A 14,712-nucleotide genomic window follows, 5' to 3' on the forward strand; every position below is an offset into this window, starting at 1 on the left:
TGAAGTTTGAGGGTCACAGGTATTTTCTATATGGGTATTTTCATGTTCCTACAACATTTGGCAGGAAACTTTACAAAGTCACATGGCAGAAGCAAAAACTGAATAAAATAGCACTTCTGAAGCTCTATTTAAAATAATAATAATAATAATAAAAAAAGCTAGAGGAAGTCCTCAGGAAGTTGCATGTCCTACTGCCTTTAAAACAAATATCAAGGTAGTGAATTTTTATGTTAAATGCACTATTGCTTTATTTCTGCAATTTCTTAGAATAAAATTATTTTTGTGTTGTTTTTCTTGAACTGTTACCAAAATTATGTAAGTTGATGTTTTCAGGCACCATTTCAATCCCAGAGATTAATGAAAGGCTGACAATCTCAGTTGTATTTCATAGAATCATAGAATGGCTTTGCTTCTTGTCTCACTCGCATTTATGGGAGGGAGAGGAGGTTCTTTGGTATATGTACACCCAGTGTAAGAAACAACAGTTCAGATGCTGGTCTGAACAGTTCATTAGAAATCTTAATCAGGAAGATAGGGGAGGATGGACGATTTAGTGTGATGGGGGAGGGAAGGCAGGAGATAGAAAAGACAGAAAGAGGAAAGAATTGCATGAAGCAGGGCTAGTCACCAGGAGGCTCCAGCAGCGGTCCCGTTGCAAGACATTCTGATGGTCTGAGAAAAAAGCATGGGGGGGAGAGCATCAGCAGAGTGGTCAGTTGCTTGGACTTGTTCATCTGTGTCCTGCAGCAAGCTTTGGGTCAGTGGTATAAAAGAATAATCTCTTACACTTGTAAGGGACCATAAAGACCATTCAATTCCAACCCCTCCTCCATAGGTAGAGTTGCCACCCATTAGATCAGGCTGTCCAGGGCCCCATCCAACCTGGCCTTGAACACCTCCATGGATGGGGCATCAACAGTTTCTATGGGCAGCCAGTTTCCATCAAAGCAAGATTCCCATGGATGCTATTTAGCTCCAATTATTGAAAACAAATTAGCAATGTGTTGTGTAATAGAGCTGGCAGATGTGCTTTTACTTATACCCAACATTCTTTGTGCTTTGGCATACAAAGGCCCAAACCCAATAAAATCTCAAATCAGTCAAAATGTTACCCACATGAACACTTAGTAATGAAAAAGGGAGAAAGGAAATAAAGAACTAGAAAAAAGAACACTTTTAACTGAGACCAGCTACTCAGACTGTCAGAATGACAATAGTTCAACTGGTAACAAGGAGCAAAACTGAGACCACTTGAAAATGTTTAAGGGGACGAGAAAAATCTCACACGCAAGCATGATAAGCCTCCAATATTTGTTCAGCTGGCTCATCTCCTGCTCTTCCCTGAGCAGAGTTGTCTCACTTCTGTGCAGCACTGTATCACAGCCTCTCAGTCTGGGTCTCACACCGCTGCACTGGCTCAGCCTGTACTTTCTAAGGCCAGCTAAAAAGTAGAGCACCCTCTACTTCATGGTTCCTCCCAGTAACATAGCTTATCTGGGAACCCTCATGCAGATCACTTCAACCTTGGCATCAGTTGTTCCTGGGCTTCACATCTCCAGAGAAGACATTTGCACAACTGGAAAATGACTGGCATAAAAAAATTCATGTTCAGGAGGAAAGAGATTTCTTTCTGAGGCCCTGAGCCTCTATTTTCAGCTGTATTGAACCTCATTGCCCACATCCTCAGTACACAAGGAGCACCTGAACTGTAGCCCTTGTGAAGGATGCAGTGTTTGTTTTCACTCAAAATGATGCTATGCCTTATGACATTTCCCCTAGAAAAGTTTATAGGAAGAAATTGGGGTTTGATAAAACAATACTTCTAGAGATAAGCACAGCTTCCATGGTTGCATCCCAGCTGACACATCAATGTATTCTGACTACTGGGATGTGGTGAACTTTGTTCACTGTTTACAGTAATGAGGGCACAAGCATGAACTTTTGTTGTCAGCTGTCATAATTAGCAGTAAGTGTTCACTGAAGAAAGCTTCTGGAAATCTGTCAACCAGAAAATTGCAAATCAAGTCTAGAGCATTTATCAGACTTGAAAATAAGCATGTCATGTAAGCATCTGTAAAGCAAGGTTTGGTTTTACTCTGTACAGCCAATGTATGTAGAGTGGAAACAAACAGAAGGATATTTGTGATTAGAAGATGAAGTGCTTGGAAACCTTGAGAACTGAAAGTCAGCAAGACCATTTTGAAAGATAACTACTCAAACAGCTTTAATTCTTTTCTTATTACTACTCTAGCAGTCTTCACCAAACTTCAGTAGGTAAATTTTCCTCACCAAGTGAGCAAACATACATGAGTCTGCATGAAAGCCTAAAGCAAAGAGGCAAATTCATGCCAAAGTAGCTCCATAAAGAAAAATTACTTAAGTAGTAAAATTTCTATTTTCAGTGTGGGTGTAATAGTCACAGAAAACAGCAGCAAGAAGAAGAGTTGTAATCTATCTAACCCGCACTCTGCTAGTTGTGTCTGCTCCCTCCAGCCTTCAAAATAATATAGCAGCTCCTCCAAGGCAAGATCATGTGGTTTCTCAGACTTCATTCTGAACATACTAACAAAACTGAACATTCCCAAAGGCACGCTGAGGATGGGTATCACTCCAAAGGACAAATTAACAAGGTAAATAAATCCCGCCATGTCCAGCTGACCACAAATGAATGGCAAGCAGCTGGAAGGATCTGGGAGAAAAGTGGTGGAAGGTCAAGGAGGACAAGAGCACCATCATCTTTGAGTCCTCTCTTCAGGTATTTATCCACTCTGATGAGATTCCCCTGAAACTCATTTTCTCTGGACTGAACAGACCAAGCTTCCTCAGTTTATCCTGTCTTTATATTTTAGTACTGTGAACGCAACATGCAGAAACTAACACAGAATGCAAATCAAATATACTGTTTTAACATTCACCTTACTTCGCTGTATGGTTACAATTGTACAGTTATAAAGTTGATGGATAAACAGAGGTTATGTAATAGAAAGAGGATTAATGATAAATGCTCACCAATGTTGAGGCTCACTGTAAACTCCACACAGGAGCAATCTCCAGAAAGAGATTCTGCCTTAGTGGCAGGTCTTAAGTGAGGTCTGTGAGAGGTGGAGCCAAGCTCCACCCCTTCCAGTAGCACAGCTGAATTACCTTCACCTGTGCTGCCGCAGCTGACTTGTCGCTTGCCTCAGATAGTTAATCAGAGGTTCAGGCTGTGATCAACAGTTTCCCATACACTTGCAAAAGCTGCAAATTTTAAAATTCAACCTGCTTACCTAAGATTTGCCTTTGAGTTAACAAAAAAGCCTGTGCCCTTAGGCCACTGCCAGGTGCCACAAGCAAAAAGATGCTCAGGATGTCAGTTCAGCTCTTTTAGTAACTACTTGTTGCCTGTCATAAGCTGGTGATGAGACTGGCAGGCCACATGCAGTATGCTGTTTTTCCCCAGAAAAGAAGAAAAAAGGCTCTGTTTTTATCTCATGTTTCCTCCAGCTTGCCATAATGTTTTTCCAAAATGAATTCCATATTCAAAATAGTTGTATTAATAAACACGGCAACTTTCTCTGTCTAAAAACTTCTTGCCTACTAAACAGCAAATTCTAATTTCTTTTCTTTGTTTATTAAGTTGATGTCAGATGTGCTGTCAGATTGGATCAACTGAAAATTGATAATTTTCCTTAAATTTCCTATAATTTCCCTTCCCTAACAGGAAAAAATAATAATAAAAAATTCTTCTTTGTAATTAAGTGAGCTTAAAACCAGACTTATAGCACCTATGAACAATATGGTGGAAAAGGGGAGGACAAGGAAGATTAATGTACCAAAACTAATGCACAGGTCTGCACTGAGGTTGGCAAAAGGGTTTGGACCAGGTGATAGTTAGGATACAAGTGGTTTTACTGCATATTCTCATCTGAGAATGGAAATACTTATTCACCCAAAGTGTTACTTAATTTCAGCTTCTCAAAGTCATCCTTACTGAGGTAGATCATAAGAATTAAAGCTTTCTAAGAAGAAGGAAGTGCAAACCAAAGCTTTCCATTGCATTTCCTCTGCTGTTACAGGTCCAGAAGGTGCCACTCCAGCAATACCTGGTCCATCAGCCTTTGAATTGTCTTAATAAAATACTGCTATTCTGTAAAACGGAAGGTCCATAAAGTAACAGCAGAGGGACAAAATATCTTCTGAAAACAACTGTTCAGATGGGTGATATCCTATGAAGAGAAGTCCTGCTTTGGAGCTGCAGGTGCTAATAGTGATTCTTCCCTGTGAGCTCTATGCATGTCTTTTATCCAGCACTACCTCCAGCCCTGTCTCGTGTGCTTTCCTATACTTATTTAAATCAGTCACTTTCCCTTGCTGTCAGCAACTGTTTACCTTTTGGGGATTTTTCTGCTGTTAAGAACATCAGAAAGACAGGGCACTTCTGGAGAGAGTCCGGAGGAGGTCCACAAAGAGGATAAGGGGGCTGGAGCATTTTCTGTGTGAGGAAAGGCTGAGTCTTCTGGGACTATTCATCTGGGAGAAGAATAAGAGGGTATCTTATTAGGCTTATAAACATCTAAAGGGTGGGAGCCAAGTGTATGTGGCCAGGTTTATTCAGTGGTACCCAGTGACAGGAGGAAGGGCAACGGGCACAGGAGGTTCCATCTGAACACATGAAATAACTCATTTATTTTAATGGTGACAGGGCACTGTGAACAGGCTTTCTGTAGTGGAGTCTCCTTTTCTGGATGTATTCAAAACTTATCTGGATGCCTTCCTGTGTGACCTAATATATGGAACAGCAGGATATTAGACTAGGTGATCTGCAGAGGTCCCTTCCAATGCCTACAGTTCAGTGATTCTGCAAAAATGTAGCATTTTCTTCAAACAGGCATTTAAACAAAAAGATCTTCCCACTTCTCCCCATAACTAAATAGACTGCAGTATTTCTTCAATAGAGAGGATATTTCTATTTGTTGTGTATATTTTGTAAAGTACCTTGGGATTCCTGCAAATTAAAAGGCTATAAAAAGATACAGTTTTATGTTTTTATTTCCAAATCTGAGACTACACAAAAATGTCTGCCAAAGAACAACATGATGCTTATCCTGAATGATTTATTTTTCAAGCCATATAAATGATATATATCCCTATATAAAAATCCTTGTATCTTTTTCGACCCTGATTAAGAAATGAACACAAATAACTGCACATTTGTTGTGCAGAGGAAATCCTATCTGACATCTGGCATGTGTGACACCAGTTAATGTTATCTCAATATATAATATTCAAAATCATTGTGCATTCAAAATTTGTTTGCTCCTGGCCAGACATGTTACAGATGGGTAAGCCTGTGAGATGATAGAAAGAGTTCTGTCTTAGTCATCTGATATTATGTTCTAATTGTAGCTCTGATGTCCATGAAGTTACCATTAGGTCACACAGACTATTATTTTACCTTCTGCTTCAAAATCACTTATCAGACTGAAATCAGAAATGTGATTTCTGTCACACACACAACTGTAACGTTCAATACAAAACATGAAAAAAATCTACTTTAAAGAATAAGTGGAATTTAACTGAATTTTATACATCAACAGTGCATTTGAGATGTCTTGCCCATCTACCACCTGACTCTACAGAAGTCTACAGGCTCATGTGTTTTCTAGACATCCAGATCTTCAGTTTGTATATGCTGTGCCCAAGCCAAGCAACTCCTTGCTTAGATCACGCCTTTGCCTGACAGCTGCAGCTTGGAAATGCCTCCCAGGCACCTATTCAAGTTCAACATAAAGTGCAGTTGTAGCTGTCACAGTCTGGTGTTCAAATACATAACACAGTAGTAAGGGCACTAACTTGATGGCAGGCAACTTTATGCTGTGTTGAAACCCAGCTCATGAAGTTCATGCTTGTATCACAGCTGAAAAAGCCCCAACAATGCACTTAAAACATAGAAGAGTTCTCAAAATTTGCTGAAAGTGAAAGTTGTAGAAGGCTTTATAGAGAGAAATCCAAACCTAACCTGCAGTATAATAACAATAATAATAATAAAATAATAACAACAACAACAATAATAAAAAGATATCAATGACCAGAATTGAAGAGTTCTCCTGGGATGAGAACTGATGTTATCTCCTTGATCTCAGAGATATTACATGCATTTTTCTTATCTCCAGCTGAGACAAGCTGGAGATAAGAAGCATCTTCAGGCTGAGGGGGAAATGTTGCCCTGAGAGCACAAAACATCAGGTTACCTGCTACAGGGTGTTAATGGTGGTTTTGAATTTAATTAGGCCATTTTTAAATAAGGGTATTTCTGGCCATACAAAATTGTTCTTCTGGATGAAAGAAAACACAGGAGGGATGTGTATAAGCATCCCTAAAATGCTTCCTGACATTTCCTTGGCTGAGTGACAATGCCTTTGGCAAGTACATTACAATTTCACTGTGTAAAAGTGTTTTCACAAATCAATCAACCAATTGTCCAACAGGCAGAGAATTTCAATGCTGGGTTTCAGATCTTTAGAAACAGAAAATAAATACTTTCAGTAGGATTCTTGTCCATAGTGAGCAGCAATAGCTAAAGATCAACCCAGGTCTATCATCAAACAGTCTTCATGATTGCTTTCTAGTTGCTTTTTGAAAACCTTCTAATACAGTAAAATACTCAAAGAAAGGTCATGGCTTCTTTGGAGAGAGGCTGTTAAGTATTTGCTTTGACAGGAAACAGTCTGGAACAAAATGCATCATCAGTAATAAGCAGCCCCACAAGACATGATGACCTCTTCCAAGAAATTCTTCAGTATTTCTCCGAAGTTTTCAAACTCTCTTTATAAATTCTGCTTCTTTTACGCCACATCACATCTCACAGGGTTCTATATCTCCCCAGTACCACATTCACAGAATCTCACTCTAAGGTGACTAGGCAATCAAGCTGCCATATATGAAGAAAAATCTAAAACTAAATATTTATAACATGCATTAGGAGAAGAAAATTCTATTTTGTCCCATGGAAACTGAACATCTTTTAACTTCCATGATTAATGAAATCTGGTTCTACTTTCAGTTGTCATTTCTAGGCTTGAGCAAAATTAAATCCACGTTTAATTCTGGAGCCTTGTGGAATGTTTCATTTCTGAGAAGAAACAATTGAGAAAGCCAGCTTTTTCTTTGAGGCAACCTTTGTAAAATAGACAGAGGGAAAAAGAAAGATCTTATATATCTACATATAGATATATGCACACTAACACAACCTATTTCTCCTATCTTCTAATTTTTATATTCTCCCTGAACATCTACTCTCAGTCATCATCACCATTTGCTCATAAAAGGTGCCCTTCTCATACTTCCAAGTTTTCACAACATTATATTACTAATGAGTGCAGGTACTTGTCACCACAACTAATCATTTATGAAGAAATGACCTCTACATCTATGAATTACCACAAGTTCTGTACAGTGGCTCAAAATTTTATTTTTTCCCTCAGAAGAGAATATTTGTTATTTTCAGTCATGGATACTTTGAGACAAGAATTTCCATTGATTTTTGAGATGAAGACAAAATATGTGCTTTCTAAAAACAGGATTATTTGGTTTATTACCCTGGTCTCACACATGCAGAGCACTGTTACAGACAAGAAAGAAGAAAACATGTTTTTCATCTTTCATCTCTTCCATTTTCCAAAACGAGACCATTTCACACGTATTACAATATTGACATTAGGGTAAGGAAATGTTTAAAATTTGGGTATAGACAAAAATAGTTCTATTTTAAAATTTTAATTTCTCAGTGTTACTGAAAAGCTACTTCTTAAACTTGTTTCCTTTCCCATCACACCCTGTTTAAGCCTAAAATCCCTAGATCTCCTTCACAGAGAGACATCCATCAAAGTGCCACAGTGTTCTGAGTGTGGATTTGGAACAAAGCTGGACTCCAGCTTCCCTGGTGGTAGCACCTGTTGTGTATCCTATAAACCAGAATTTGTCTTATATCCCTGGTCAGCTTCATATTGGCTTGATGTCAAACTTCCTCCTAGCTTTCAAGTTCAACTACATAAATAATATTTGGACTATATCTTAGCCATTGGTGTTACACATAAAGCATATAATGCGGTACATTAAATTAAAAGTAATTTTTTTCCTGAGTTTTCAACTTTCTGTTTCAAAACCCATATCTCTGTCCTAGCATTGTGGTGACAGACTATTGTTACCTCTCAGTGTCCATTATCATCTCTGCCTAATTGGAACCCTCTGGTTCACTTCCTTAGTAACCTAAAATGAACAAATGGAAACACAAGCTGCAAAAAAATCACATTGCAGTTACCACCAGAACATTTTTGTTATTAGATACTGTTAGAAAAGAAGCACTTTGATTCATCCAGGCAAAAAGAATTATTTATTTGACAGGTTAGGTAAGTTATCACAAGCTTAATAAATTCTGCTGTTTCTACATTTTCTAAAGAAAATACCTCAGTGGGAAAAAAAAAAATCAAGAGAATCACAATGGTTGTACCAATACAGGATTGATAAGAAATTGAAAATTATCTCAGCATAATCATCTGACTCTTCTTTGCAAGGATGACATTCATTTACCTGCACAAAAAGAAACCCTGGCTCAAATTAGTGAGAGTTTTTATCAGTGGCTGTATTTTCTTCTGAAAATATTGATACATAAATATATTGCTCAATCACTCACCATGGAATTTCTCAGTACCTGAATGTTATTTCTCTGTCATCTGCCGGAATAATATGAAAAAAAACAATGGTTAATACATTTCGAACAGCTTGTACAGTTCACAGGCTTCAGTTTGGAGCCCTGCTACAGAGGCAGAATCAGAAGTACTTAGATATGGTACAGGAGGGATGTGGAGCTGTTAGAGTGGTTCTGGAGAAAGGCCACACAGATGATCAGAGGGCTGGAGCACCTCACAGAATCACAGAATCACAGAATTACCCGGGTTGGAAGGGACCTCAAGGATCATGTAGTTCCAACCCCCCTGCCTAGCAGGGCCACCAAACATACACATTTACTAGATCAGGTTGCCCGGGCCCCGTCCAACCTGGTTTGACACCCCAAGGACGGGGCATCCACAAACCCTCATGGGCAAGCGCTGTTCCAGGACTAACCACCCTTCTAGATACAGACTTTAGCCCTAACAATCCAACTAAATCTGCCTCCTTCAACTCTAAAAACATTTCCCCTCGTCCTGCTATATATCAGCCCTTTCAGAAGAGTTTACTCCCCTCCTGGATGTAAGTTCCCTTCGAGCGTACGTGAAAGAGGCTGCACTGCAGGATCAACCCCGCAACCTTCGCTTCTCCAGGGAACCAACCAATCCCTCGGCCTGTCCTCATGGAGGGTGCCTCCAGCCCCCTGATCAATCTCTTGTGGCCCTCATCTACCTGCTTCACAAAAATTTCCAGTTCATCTTTTATCCTGTACTGAGGCTCCCACAGCCGGACCAGTACTCCAGATGGCCGCCTCACAGAGAAGGTAGAGGGACATCAGCCTCCCTATCCTCTGCTGACCACCCCTCATCCTGATGTCAGCCAGATCCCAATTTGCGTTTCCTGGGCTCTGCCAGAGCAGCACTGGGGGCTCAGTTGTTTCTCGATCTATCCGGACCCCCTAGGTCTTATTTCAGCTGAGCTGCTCCTCAAGCGACAACTCTCCCAGGCCTGTACAGGTGCCTGGGGTTCTCTTCCGGCCCCAGTGCAAACCTGCACTTTGCGCGTTGTGAACCTCATTATGTTCAGCCCGGAGCCAGCTTTCCAGCCTAGTCAAAGTCCCTTGAATGGCATCTGTTCCCTCCACCGTAGTACACTGCACCACTCAGCCTCTGTGTCAACTCAGCACAACATTGCTGAGGGTGCACTCCATTCCCTCATCGATGTCATTAATAAAGATGTTAGCCAGGCACCGGGTCCAGACAGACCCCTGTGGGCGCCGCCGGTTACGCCATCCACCTGAAAGAGCCTGGACCACCACCCTCTGTCTGCGGCCTTTCAACCCCAATTGTATATCCATCTAGTGTTCCACCCGATCGAATCCCACCTCCCTCCAATTTGGAAGATGAGGATGTGATGGGGGACCATGTCAAAGGCCTTGCTCAGGTCCAGACCTCTCCTATAAAGAAAGGCTGAAGGAATTGGGCTTCTTTAGCTTGGAGAAGTCTCTATGGAGCACTTGAAACCTTTCACTACTTGAAGGGAGCTTACAAGCAGAAAGAGGATTGACGTTTTATGCAGTCTGACAGTGACAGGAGAAGGGGAAATGGCTTTTAACAGAAACAGGAGAAAATTTGGTTTGATGTTAGGGAGAAATTTTTTATTCAGAGGGTGGTGAGATGCTAAAACAGACAGCACAGAGAGGTTCTGTGTGCCCCATCCTTGCAGGTGCTCAAGGCCAGGTTGGGTGGGCCCTGGAAAGCCTGGGCTGGTAGGGGGCAGCCCTGACCACAGTAGGAGGTTAGAACTGGTTTATATTTAAGGTTCCCTCCAACCTAAGCTATTCTCTGATTCTATGGAACAGAATTCTAGCACTGCAGAAATATCACATCTCTGGGAGGAGGTGGTACAGTAAAAATAAGGGGATTTTCATTGCTGGCCATATCTGTATCCATCAAACCTTTCATTAATGTGTCTAATGAGTAAAAAATCATGTCAAAAAGCAACATTAAACCAGCCTTCATACGAGCACTTTGAAATTTATGGTGCAGAATATTTTTTTCTTTCTTACATTTTTCTCCATTTTTTCACAAAAAGAGAATAGAAATAAAAGATTAATTGTAGCTTAATTTTCTTCCTTTCCCCCTTCCTGCCTGCCTTGCTGCCTTCATTCATTCACTCCTTTTTTTATTTTTTCTTGTTTAACTCTCTTCATTATTCAGTGAGATAAATTAGCTTTGCTGCCAATTTTTTCCACTTTTTCCACAGTTAACAATCACCAAAAGTTTGTCATTACTCATCCTTCCATGGTCAAGGTCACTTAACAAGAAAAGAGTATGTCAGACTAAAAGCTGACATGTAGAAGTTTTCTAGATGATTACAACAGCTGCAAGCAGAAAAAAATGTCATTTCAATATTTTAATATGTAGTCTATCAAACATGCTACAACAAGCAATTGTATCATTTCAGTAATGGTCTGTTCACATTCACCATAACTTGGCAGAACTGAATAGGTCTGAAGTTCTAGGGAAAGTTCTGTTCCCTGACAGGTGACTGCTTTTAGAGGATGTTCTCTTTGAACTTGGAAAGCAGTTTGGTATGTTGGACATCCCTTCAGGTGCTGCATCTCTTTCTGTGGTAACAACACTTAATCGACATCTTTGTTTTTCCAAGTGTGTGGTACACAGAGATATGATTTAGTGTAGGATTTTTAGAGTTAGGGTTCTGGTTAGGCTGCGATTGGACTTGATGATCTTCAAGGTCTTTTCCAACCTGGGTAATTCTATGATTCTATGATTCAATAAATTAATGGACCCTGTATTCCCTCGAATTAATAGCCAGAGGGTATCTCTAAAATAATGTGCTACATCATTGTAGAGAAGAGGTATTTAAAGGCACAAATGAAATTAGATATCCAAGGCCTACTAGAAGCATGAGCATTTTTGAAAGCTTTTCGTTGACACTTGAGATGTAGATTGTATGACAAGTTTTTTCACCCAGGACACCTAACAGTCAATTGTCTTAGATTTGTGACAGTGAACAACACAAATCACTTTTTCTCTGAGACTACTGGAAATAATACGATTCTCATCATGTGTTAAGTTTGCTCTTTTGGTCCCATCTGGTATCAGCACCAGAAAAACATGGAAAGGAGCATAATTTATGCAAATCTGAAGATCTCTTCTTTGCCCAGTTTTTTGTTGTAAGACAGTGTGAGTGGCAGCTTCAGTTAGATACTTCGGCAGATGCTAAACCAAAAATGTTCATCATTAATCACCTCAATTTGGAACAATAACTGCGCTGAACAAGGATACTATTTCTCATGTAGAAGATCTTGGAACTGAAAGAATCAGGGGATAGAGAAGGTGATTCCCTAACACTCCCTCTAGACAAGAGTGAGATGACCCCACTAAAAGGTCAAATGTCCTTATACTATACATTTGCAATATCAGATTTTTGGAACCTGTTAAGGAAGAGAGTTGAGGCCAGTTGCAGTGGGAAAGGCTGATTGCCAAGCCATGTTGCCTTTGTCTTGGAGCTCTGGGGCAGCACAGCCCATCCCCGCTACCCTGTCTCTTGTCCAGCACAAGGGCTGGAAATAGGAGACTATATAACAGTGAAGGCAAAACATTCATCCAGAATTACACAGAACGAAAGGCCATTTACAAGGCTTCAGTACAGGTTTCCAAAGTCAGCATACATGTTCCTGTGAGAATAATTGTTTTTGTCAGTTGGTCATTCCAGTCTGAGAACCACTGAATGAAAAATGGGAATTTAATCATCTGGAAGCAGGTCCAGTGAGCAAAATCATAATATTACTCTATTTATTATATCTTTTCCCATCAACTGCATCTACTAAGAAAAAAAAAAGAAAGGAAGAAATTTTGGGCAAATTTCCATCACTGTTCAGTGAACAGCAGCTAATCTTAAAATAAATCCTCCAAGACTCCCTTCTGCTGCATCTGGACTAATTTGACTGTTAATGTTCCATGGAAAGAAATCTTTAGAACACAGATCATATAGCTTTAAAACCCTGCATATCCATAATAGAAAAAATATTAGGATCTCATTATTTCCTCCAACTTTTATGGGGAAGATACTCTTGTTTCTCAAAGCATAATCATAAAAAAATCGACAATTGGAATGCTCTTTTCTTACACATTAAGAACACTGATTCTTCATTACAATGCAGAGCATTGTACATAAAGTGTAGAGCAATAATTCTGTTGTAATACAGATATACACATGCAGCGCAATGGTAAAATATGATTAAAAAGAAACCACATTTTGGAGTGCAAATAATTCATTAAGCCCTAGTTCTTTCACAGTACATTTACTGCTAACTTGACAAATACCTCCAACTGTCAATTTTTACACAAAGCATTCCCTTTTTGCGACTATTTAAAGGTCAGAACTTTATTTATTATTGTGTATGCATGTTGCAGAGAAACACACCAAAAATAAAAAATAAAAATTAAACTTATATTTAAAAAAAAAAAAAAAAAGAAAGAAAGAAAGATGGAGATAGAGTAGGAAGATAGAGCCATAATCGGATTTGTGAGCATCTTTCATTTCCTCAATCAAATCAAGTATTCTGAGGTCAGCTATTCACTTATTATGCATGCACTGTTAGAAAGTGCTAGACTTGCTGAGAAATAATTACCTTCACTATTTTTGTTAACAACGATAATTGCATGAGTGCAGTTAGCTCCCGAGTACTAAACTCCAAAGCCAGAATTTCATGCTTCTGCTTCCCAGGGCAGCAACATGGAAGGGCTTGTAGACATCAGTGACTGCTCAGCACTGATTTAGCAATGCTAGGTGAATGTAGAAGCACTAACTTGTCGACCTGATACTAAAAATATTTTACATACATGACTGAATTGATAGTAAAAGATGATGAAGTTATCCAGAAAATTAAATTTCCACTGTACGGATAGCTACAAGAACAAATTTCATTATTTTTACCTGTGAGCATAAAAGGATTTTTGGTTGGCTGCTCCAGTAAGATGAAATCAGCCCGTGTTTCTCAGAAAAGTTGCTATGCAGTGAAAACACCCACACTAGACATGATTTGCATAAGGAATAATGGTACCAGAAAGATGGTTGGTGGCCGAGATGAAAAACTACAAGTTGAAGTTTAGGTTCAGTTTTGCCACAGATTTACCTTCCACAGGCTGGTAATTAGTGTTGTTGTGCTTTAGTTTCTCCATCTTCATAGGAAAGCAAGTACATATACTGAATTCATAGGACTGTATCAAATTAACTGTATAATATCAAGAAAATGGGAACCATGAAAAGAAACATGGACTGCGTCAAAAGAAACATAGCCAACAGGGTGAGGGAGGTGATCCTGCCCCTCTGCTCTGTGCTGGTGAGACCTCACCTGGAATACTGCGACCAGATGTGGAGTCCTCAGTGCAGGAGAAACAAGGAACTGTTGAAGTGCATCCAGAGGAGGGCCACACAAATGATCCAAGAGGTGGAACACTTCTCATGTGAGGACAGGCTGAGAGAGGTGGGGCCGTTCAACCTGGAGAAGGCTCCAGAGAGACCTAATAGCGTCCTTTCAGTATCTCAAGGGGAACTATATAAAGTAAGGGGGCAGACTCTTTAGCCTGTTGTAATAGGAGAAATGGTTTCAAACTAATAGAGGGGAGATTCAGATTGCATCTATAGAAGTTTTTCACAGTAAGACTGGTGAGACACTAGAACAGGTTGCCCAGAGATGTGAATGCCCCAGGTATGGAGACACTCAAGGTCAAGCTGGACAGGGCTCTGAGCTACCTGTTCTAGCTGTAGATGTCCCTGTTCACTTCATGGATCTTTCAAACTCTGATTCTACAGTTCTACCAGAAACCAGACAACATATTTAGCCTTCATTTCCTTTGTATCAATCCAGTTAATCTATTTGCTAATTCACTAGTTTCTATCAACAGCTCTTTGAATGTTTATTTTGAGTTCAGGAAAATAAGAACAGTGCTATTTTTGTGTATGTATGTTCCCTTTACTGAAAATGGAATTAAACTATTTATACCCATATAAAGAATGTGGCGCAGTTTTTCA

At 39.7% G+C, this 14,712-nt stretch overlaps 1 long non-coding RNA gene across 1 annotated transcript; it reads right to left on the reverse strand.

The window, feature by feature from the left end:
- Nucleotides 1-8,355: 8,355 nt before the first annotated feature.
- LOC116652958 lies at nt 8,356-14,368 on the reverse strand. Its single transcript, XR_004306218.1, has 2 exons — nt 10,101-14,368; nt 8,356-8,903 (listed from the first exon to the last, which is right to left on the reverse strand). It is a non-coding gene; the product is annotated as an uncharacterized LOC116652958 (long non-coding RNA).
- Nucleotides 14,369-14,712: the final 344 nt, after the last annotated feature.

This window comes from Coturnix japonica, chromosome 2 (genome assembly GCF_001577835.2).
Source record: "Coturnix japonica isolate 7356 chromosome 2, Coturnix japonica 2.1, whole genome shotgun sequence".
NCBI lineage: Eukaryota > Metazoa > Chordata > Aves > Galliformes > Phasianidae > Coturnix > Coturnix japonica.